Raw genomic sequence first — 9,142 nt, forward strand, 5'->3', positions numbered from 1 at the left:
TATTGGTTCACTCTCACTGCTATTTTTTAAATAATTAGCCTAAGTTTTGGTGAGAAACAAGATTGCAAAAGAGGATATAGGCAGGGATGGGGCATGCAGATACTTATTGTATTTTGCTAATACTTTCTCCTTTTAGTGATAGTGGAGAGGGAGAGGGAGGGAGGGAGGGAGGGAGGGAGAGACAGAGAGAGATCGATCTTACCCTGGTTAAATTTAATCTGACAACCCAAAATCCATTCACTCAATGTAATGGTGAATACATTAAATTATGGAGTTGGGATATACAATGATGAACTGAAATATATATATATACACACATACTATGGAGAAATAGGCTGTCTGTCAACATAAATATTCTATGGCAGGAAGTGATAGAAAGGGATAGAAAGGATTTTATTATACAATATAAGAGAAGGAAGAGGCTATTTCCTCCTAGAAGCATCAGGGAAAACTATAAGAAGAAAGGGATAGTTAGTAGGAATAACCAATCTCCATTAATTGCTAACCATATTCCAATCTTGTGTTGTCATAAGCCTAAATTTATTCTTGCAAAACTCTGTGAGATAGCTTCTATCATTCTCTCCCCTTCCCTCCTCCTATTTGACCATTAAGAAAAACCACTGCATAGAGAAGTTAAATAACTTGCCAGTAAATAGTTTGCAGTTCCGCTCTAGAGTCTGGCCATTTAACCACACATTGGTAACCCTCAGTGGCTGTGTCCTGGAGGATGAGGGGAGTGGATTTTGCACATGAGAACTAGCAGAGCAAGTAGAGAAATAGTAGCAGGAAAAGATGAAGGGAACATGGGGTGTCAGATCACACAATTTAGAAAGAGAGATATACGAAGAGAAGACATTGTAAATAAGAAAATTTTTAACATAAAACTAGGCTAGAATCAGGTCATAAAGGGAATCAAGTCACTTTCTAAAGGGTGAGTCTTGACTTATTATACTTGGCGGGTTTTGAAAGATCTCATCTTATGACATAGGTGGTAGAAAGACTAATCTGACAGTCACACGCGAGATGGATATGACACTTGCATAGAGGGTAGCAAGACCAGTTAAGGAGATTATAATCAATAACAGAGAACATAACTTGGAGTGACAGAAGTGACAATGACAATGAGAAATTGCCAAAGAGGCTGTGAGGAATTACAAATAGAAGTGCAACACTGAGAGTTTAGTGATTGAGAAAGAGGAGTCAGAAGAAAAATGTGAGCCTTGAGCTTGGGTAATTGTAAGGGTAGGGGTGTTAGCCACCCAGCTCTGAAACAGGAGACCTCAACGGCTGTGTAACAAATGAAGAAGTTAATTTTGCACATGGAGCTATGTAGACTGAGCTGCCGGCTGGCTGATCTTCTGACAGTAAGTATGATAATTAGTTCTGATAGTGTTTGAATGCATTCTATAGGGTATAGCTTTTAAAAAACTGAATCAAAGTCAGGGCCTGAGAGGAAGAGTATACCCCAGGGTTTATGATGAGAACCTTGAACTGACAGATTTTCTTGAAACTTCTGGGTCTTCCCCTTTATTGGAAGTTGGATCCCTCAATCCCTTTACTCAAAGATACGGAGAAGCCTCAAATAAAATAAATGTTTTATAAAACTATGCTGTTTTTCTCAGGACGTTTCCCAACTTTTCTCCTGGTTGCTGGAGCAATTACCAGGGATCTATCTCAGCAAGACCCAACTGGGGAATTATTGGGACTGTTAAAGGACCTCGATCATCTGTATCAGTGGAGGGTATGTTCAAGAGTGGCTCCTGAGAGTTCTGGGTTGATGGGTCAGAATATAAAGCTGGAAAATAAAGAACTGTCATTATGGGGGCATTCTCTCATAATACAGCATTTAATCCCTGGAAAGGGTGCACTCTCTCTCTTTCTTCAACGTTCAGGGACACTTTACTACTGAGCTACATCCTTTTTTATTTTTATCTTTTTTTTAATTATTGAGATAGTGTCTCAGTTAGTTGAGGAGGCTGGCCTCAAACTTGCTTTAGCATCCTGAGTAACTAGGATCATTGGTATGTGACACTATGACCAGCCCCAGGGTATGATTTATTTTATGTTGCTGGGGTAGATATCCAGAAGCTTGGAAGAAGTGATGGTCCTCATGAAATGAAGTAGAAATGTCAAAACAGAAAGTAGAAGAAGGGTTCAAGCAGACACAGAGAAGTAGTCATGCTAAGCTCTCTTTAAAATGGAAGAACAGTGAACTCACAGGATGACTATATTCTTTGGGAGGCCCAGGGGATATTCTGTTGAGGTGATAAGAGATGCACTGTGAGGGGGACCTTGGCATTATTAAGAAGCTTAGTAGCCACTTCTTTCTGCAGGCTGAGCTAATCCCAGTCTTATAAAAATACAGTAGCTTTTATTGTGGGAGAGGCTGTCTTCCTAAACAATTATGATGTTCTGTTCACATGTCCACCAATATTTTCAATTTAATTTTTCCACTCTCAGGTAAACATAGATTCCTTTTGTTTGGAAGATGACTAATGCATTCAGAAAACATATGCATTTACAAAAACATCTTGCAGTTATAATTTAGGTTTTCAGATGATACTACATGTGGTTTGGCTCAAAAAGAGATAAATATTCTGGTCTGAAAAGATAATCCACTAAAGCAGAAATCCATTGAAATGCTAAAATTATTGCGACCAAATTTTTTACATTAGCATATTACCTAGGAAAGCTCTATGCCAGTATAAAATATCATATGCCTTTAATTTAAAAGTCTAAATGTAATAGTCTAAATGAAATTCTTCTAATTTAAAATAAATCCTGAATATGCCAGATTCAAGGCACTACGTACTAATTTTTCATTATTTTTATTATTTCATTATTTCATATTAATATGCCAGATTCAAGGCACTACGTACTATTTTTTCATTATTTTTATTATTTCATTATTTCATATTAATATGCCAGATTCAAGGCACTACGTACTAATTTTTCATTATTCCTGATTTTTCCCAATGCACAATTGTTCTTCTGTTCTAATCACTTCAAATTTTACTTTATTTTTTTTTATGTATCTGGTGGTTTTATTGTACCATATTATAAAGCTACATGCCATATCACATAGCTAAGTATTTATTCCATAGAATGCTGTACGGCAAGACATGAACACCGGTATATAAACTGCCAAGACCAGTATTTGTTTCCTATGGAATGTAATGATAATAATGATAATAATATAATAATAATTTGATAGGACTTACACTAAAATTTTATTTATTTTTTAATCCTTTGTTCAAAAAACAGTATATAAATATTCAATGTAAGAAAGCTGTATTTGTTGAGATAGATGCCTTGCATATTACATCTCTTAGAGTTAATGAAGTTACAACCACACCTGAAAATGTAACAGTTGTTAAAATTAATATTGGGCTGACACATTGTTTAATACATTTTTCTATGACTAGAAAGCCTGTAGTAAACTTATTTGCTAAGCAATATGTAAATTTTCCAACTTACATAGTTTTCTCAACTCTGTTTTAAATATATCACAGTAAATGCTCATTTTTTTTCAATTATCTTCTGAAATGATATCATTATTGAGCTATAACTAAGCAATTAAATTTGATTTGTAGCTACATTAATGAATTAACCTTAACATTTTCCAGAACAGTTAATATTAGACTTTGGAAGACCAAACAATATTTTGTAATAATTAGTACTACTGAAATAGTATCATTAAAGAACAATCATTAGTAGCATTTCAAATTTGTAGATATCACCTACCAAACCACAAATCAAATTAACATATTCTTGATTTGTTTTTTTATTAGCTGTTAACATTATACAGAATTCCTTGTTGAATTCCCTAATTGAATGATGTTGAGAAGTTACAATTAGTTGTCATGGATTTAGGATTTTTCATTGATTGTGCTTTCACAAAAGCATATGATAGTTGTTAATTTTTATCTATTAAGTGGGGTTTTGCATTATAATTTTAAAATATTATTTTACTGAGAATCTGTTTTATCAGTGCTTTTTTTCTGAAATACACATTTTCATCTTAAAAAGGTCAATTTGAAGTAATTCAAAGAATTTATATAAGAATATGAATAAGTAGATACAGACATCCTTATAAAATTAAATGATCTATTCTACCCTAAAAAAAAGATAAATGTTTAGGAATCCTTAACACTTTTACCTACAAACTAAAATGTTGATGCACTTTTGACAAAAGTTATTAGATGCTGGGACACCAATGTAATCTAACTTAGACTAACAGTTAATATTTTAGTTTTGTCCTACATTTACAAAGATTGTGGTTCCATGTAACTTAAAATGTTATTTTGGATTTAATTTTTTGTTAGAAAAATGAATACATATTGAAAAGAATTTTTTAAAAAAATGAGAATTTCTTTTGTTTTTGTAGTCAAAGAATCAATAAAGCTGGGCTGCCACTTAGTCTCCATCCCTGATCAGATTGGACTGTGTCTACCTTGATTTATAGACTCTTAAAATTAGATAACCTTTAAATCCAACGCTTTTGTACAAATCTCTTTATAGCACCCTGAAAAGAATTACCAATCCTGACTTTAATGTACAGCATTAAATAATCAAACAAGAAGATTTTTCATTGTATTTAATAAAGCTCAGCTGTGTCAAGAGCCCTTATCTATGTATGATAGGTTTTGAAGAAAACTACCCCTAAGATGAACTGTGCTATGGAGGAGATATCAAATCTTTCTTTAAGATAAGTTGGGGGTTGAGTCTACAGAGGCAACTTCATTGCAGAATGAAAAACTCCTTTGTGCTTGAATCTGACTATACGGACCTGGCATTGGACATGATCACCAAAGGAAAAATAATCCATTAAAAAAAACGAGAGTTTGGCAGCCAATCCCTAAAAAACAAATACCAAATGTCTTCTTTGATATAATGAGAGCAACTAAGAATAGAGCAGGGAGGAAGAGCAGGAAGAAAAGATTGATATTAAACAGAGACACGAGATGGGAGGGAAAGAGAGAGAAAAGGGGAATTGCATGGAAATGGAAAGAGACCCTCATTGTTATAAAAAACTATATAAAAGAGGTTGTGAGGGGAATTGGAAGAAAAAACAAGGAGAGAAATGAATTACAGTAGATGGGATAGAAAGAGAAGATGGGGTGGGGGAGGGGGATAGTAGAGGATAGGAAAGGTAGCAGAATACAACAGTTACTAGTATGGCATTATGTAAAAAGGTGAATGTGTAACCGATGTGATTCTGCAATCTGTATTTGGGGTAAAAATGGGAGTTCATAACTCACTTGAAACTAATGTTTGAAATATGATATGTCAAGAGCTTTGTAAGGTTTTGAACAAACAATAAAAAAATTCTCTTAAAAAAAAAGACGGAGTTTGGCAATATTCCTTCTTTAATCAATTTAATTCAATAGGGTGAGTGTTTTTAATGGGAGTTTGGCAAAATAAATTATTCCATTGAATCACTGTCAATCTTTTTATAAAGCCTTCTTCTTCTACATATGCCACCTAAAATAAGATTATTTATTTATGGTTTGATACAAATCTTGGATAGCAAAGTAGATAGGGAAAGCTTGACTCTCAACTAAATAAGTAGAGAGCCATTATTCTTGTGAGAAAGCAACATAAAATTTTCATGAGAAAACATCCTAAGTCAAAGAAATGAGGAAAACAAAGCACCACTTTAGTTATATTTAAGGGCTACCCTTGTGAGTACATTACACTTTCACATAGATTCCAAGTGCTCTCTACTACGGGAAGGCTCAATAATTGAAATGATCAGAAAATATAATGCAAAATAATTCCTAGCAAAGGAATAAGGGTTAAGTGCACTAACCTGGGAAAAATCACATTCAATAACCTTTTTTCCTTGCATATTCAGGACACTAATTTGCTACTATATCCTGTCTTTCAGGAACATAAGTGTCCCAGTGAAACCCATCACAGTAAGTGGAACATTATCTTACATAAGAACCAACATAAAGTAGATATTCATCAAACACTGTTGCCCACCTACACACATCAGAAGATGGATATTATAATCTCTGCTTTGCTGAACTTCATTGTGATACTGTACTAAGTAACTTCACATCCCTTTAACATAATGGCAAAGAGATGTAAGGACCCTGGAAAGCTTTTTCAAGAAAACCTGTTCCCTCTGATCATCCCCCCATCTTTTTTTTCCCCTACATATTCAAGAGGAGAAATTTCATACTTGGAGAGCATGTATCTTGCCATTCGAACATATTATATACCACTAGAACCATTTTTAAAAACTAATTATAGTTAATATATTTATTTCTCTTTCTTGAAATTCCTAAGTTGTAAATGCTTCAAAAACAATCATTCACCATAATATCCTTTGTTACACTGTAGATAATACAGTGATAACACAGTTTCTAGTTCTTCTTCATCCCTCCTTCCTTCATTTATCTTATTCCTTTTCTCTTTACCTCGTTCCCTCGCTCATTCTTGGACACTGGTCCTTGAGTCAAATTCCCTGGCTTTTTCTAGTGAATTAAGTGCAAAGCCCTCTCTAAGGCATGGAAGGAGGAATGTCTCTCTCAATGGCAGCTCTCAGTGGAAGAATCACTTCATAACACTCAGTGTTACAACTGTAAAGTGCCAATAGGGAGAGTAAATTGTTCCCTACTTCTTTCTCTGACCTGTTCCCCATCAACTAGGATGCTTGGACAGAATCGTATTTCTCTCCTCATCACTATATGAGCAGGGTAAAAGGGTTTATGTAATCATACAAAGTAAAACCATACTGGAAATAAATAATAGATATATCCTCTTCTCCTGATAGCATAACACTGAAGAAGCAGGGTTGGTCATTAAGTCATAATTAAACACTAGCATACAAACAGAAACATTATATTGTCATAAAACCACAATGTCAGATGAAAACCACAGAAATATTTCCACTCAGTCCTAGTAGCCAGGAAATTCTTTTTCGAGATGTTTCTTTTTTGGGCTTTCCCAATTTGTACTCAGCAATGAAGATAGGGACCTTTTGTGATGTGTTAAATATTCCTTTTCTGTATATATACTGTGTGATCCAAAATAGAATACAGAATTTTCTTAAATGATCTGCTAACTTACGTCACAGGCTTCATTTTATCATGGCCTACAGTGTACTTGAATATGTAAAAAAGACAAAAGAAAAAAAAGATCTCAATGTCAAATTAAGATCTGTGTCTAGTACCAATTGATAGGTGTCACCCAAACAAGGACTGATACTTTGAAAGGTGTCTTCCATAATAACTATTCCGTTCCTTTTATGCCATTTGGTTTAAAAATATGCACACACTCTCGCAGTTATGCACTCACTCAACCATACACATAAACATATAAAAAGAACTTACACAATTTCATCGTTCTGGAATTCCAGCTCTCCACAAGTGTCCTCAAAGTCCTCCCCTCCACCTCTGGCAGTCCCTTCGATGGTTTTATAGGGAATGATAACATTTCCTCGAGCTCCAGATGTTCTCAATACCTTCACCTCCATGATGCCAATGCTCTCACTCACATGAGTCACAGGTTCCTCAAAAGTAAAGATGCCTGCGTGGTCGTCATCAAAAATGGTTACAGTGGCCATGGAGGGTGATCCGAGACAAGCAAGAGTGGAGACATGATTGGCTTCCAGGATGCCATCTTCTGAAGCTTCGGAGGATACTTTGACATTGCTGAGGTACACAAGGAAATTTTCATCCTCCTCAAAGATGTCATCATCGATGATGCCAACTCTGATTTCCTTCTGGGTCTCGCCAGGTTTAAAGACCACAGTTCCTTCAGTGAATTCATAATCAGACCCAGCATTATCCATGCCGTCCTCTGTTCTGAAGTTAACAAACACAGTGTTGGTCAAATCCCCACCTCTGCGGATAATGGTCAGGGCCACAGTACCACAGTTCTCCAGACACTGATATGTCCCTTGCTCGAAGTATACCTTGCTCACCGGGGCATTTTCGGCCACTTCCGTGTTGACCTCGTGCATGCTGACAGCCTTCCTTTCTTGGTCAGCTGCATGCCTCTTTAAAATGTTGCCAGTTCCGGTCATCAGGCGAGTAGCTTGGATGCGGTAAAATGCTCGACTTTTTTGCTGCTGACTTAGGACTTGGTAGTTGGCTAATTCTATTAACTGCTCTATTTCTTTCTCTGGATGTTTCTGCTTCAGTTCCTTCAGAATCCTCACCATTTCTTGCCTAGCCTCTTCATCATCTTGGTCCCTCTCATCGACCTCCAGAACCAAAGCTCCATCTAAGAAATTGTCAACGTGAGAGTTGACTACTTTCCCATCCATTTTGATTTCCGTTTTGGAAGATGGCCTGTCCCCCTCGTGTTCAATGATCATTCCCCTCTGCTTGCCAGCCCGATGCCGCTTGTAGACATACTTGTAAAACAGCAGCCTCCTATCTGCTACCCAGGCGAACACCACAGAGATGGGAAAGAAGAAGAAAGTAAGCAAACCTTCCCAGATCTCCACAACACCAGGAGAGATGACAGACAGAATAATGTACAGCCAGGTATAGGCGAAGATGCTCCAGGCTGCCGTCACGAAGAACACGCGCAGATGCTTAATCTTCCTCGTCTCTCCATCAGGGACCACATAAACACAAAGTGCAATGATGATGAACATGTTGAAGGCAGCACTTCCCACAATGGTGCTGGGCCCCAGGTCTCCCGCAGTGAAGTTATGGCCACACACTTCAATAACTGAAAGCAGAATCTCAGGAGCAGAAGATCCCAGGGCCATCAAGTTCAAGTTGGATAAAGTCTCATTTCAGATCCTCACAGTTGTCTTGGTGGTCTCTCCATTGGGTTTCTTTATGGTTATTTCTTTTTCTTGGGAAGCGATGACTTCAATAGAGGACATGAACCGGTAGGCAATGATAGAGACTCCCAGAAACATGTAGACCATGGCCACGAAGTACACAGTAGCTCTAGCAATCTTGTCTCTGAAGGAAGGGTCTTGGGGCTCCCAAATAGGCAAAATCACCCCTTTCTTGCAAAAATATGAGCCCGTACATTCAGCGGTATTGTTTCCTCCTCCTTCCATTTCAGTCTCAGCAGTTATATGGTCCACGTGGGAAAATAAGAAAGACATCAGAGCTAACAGATGAAATCCTATTGAAAACATGGGTGAGAGGCTTAACTGAGGCAT

The 9,142-nt window shown here is 36.7% G+C and overlaps 1 pseudogene; it reads right to left on the reverse strand.

Moving 5' to 3' along the window:
• Positions 1-7,339: 7,339 nt before the first annotated feature.
• Positions 7,340-9,142, reverse strand: LOC144255893 (sodium/calcium exchanger 1 pseudogene; annotated as a pseudogene).

Source organism: Urocitellus parryii, chromosome 7 (genome assembly GCF_045843805.1).
Source record: "Urocitellus parryii isolate mUroPar1 chromosome 7, mUroPar1.hap1, whole genome shotgun sequence".
In the NCBI taxonomy this organism is placed as follows: Eukaryota; Metazoa; Chordata; class Mammalia; order Rodentia; family Sciuridae; genus Urocitellus; species Urocitellus parryii.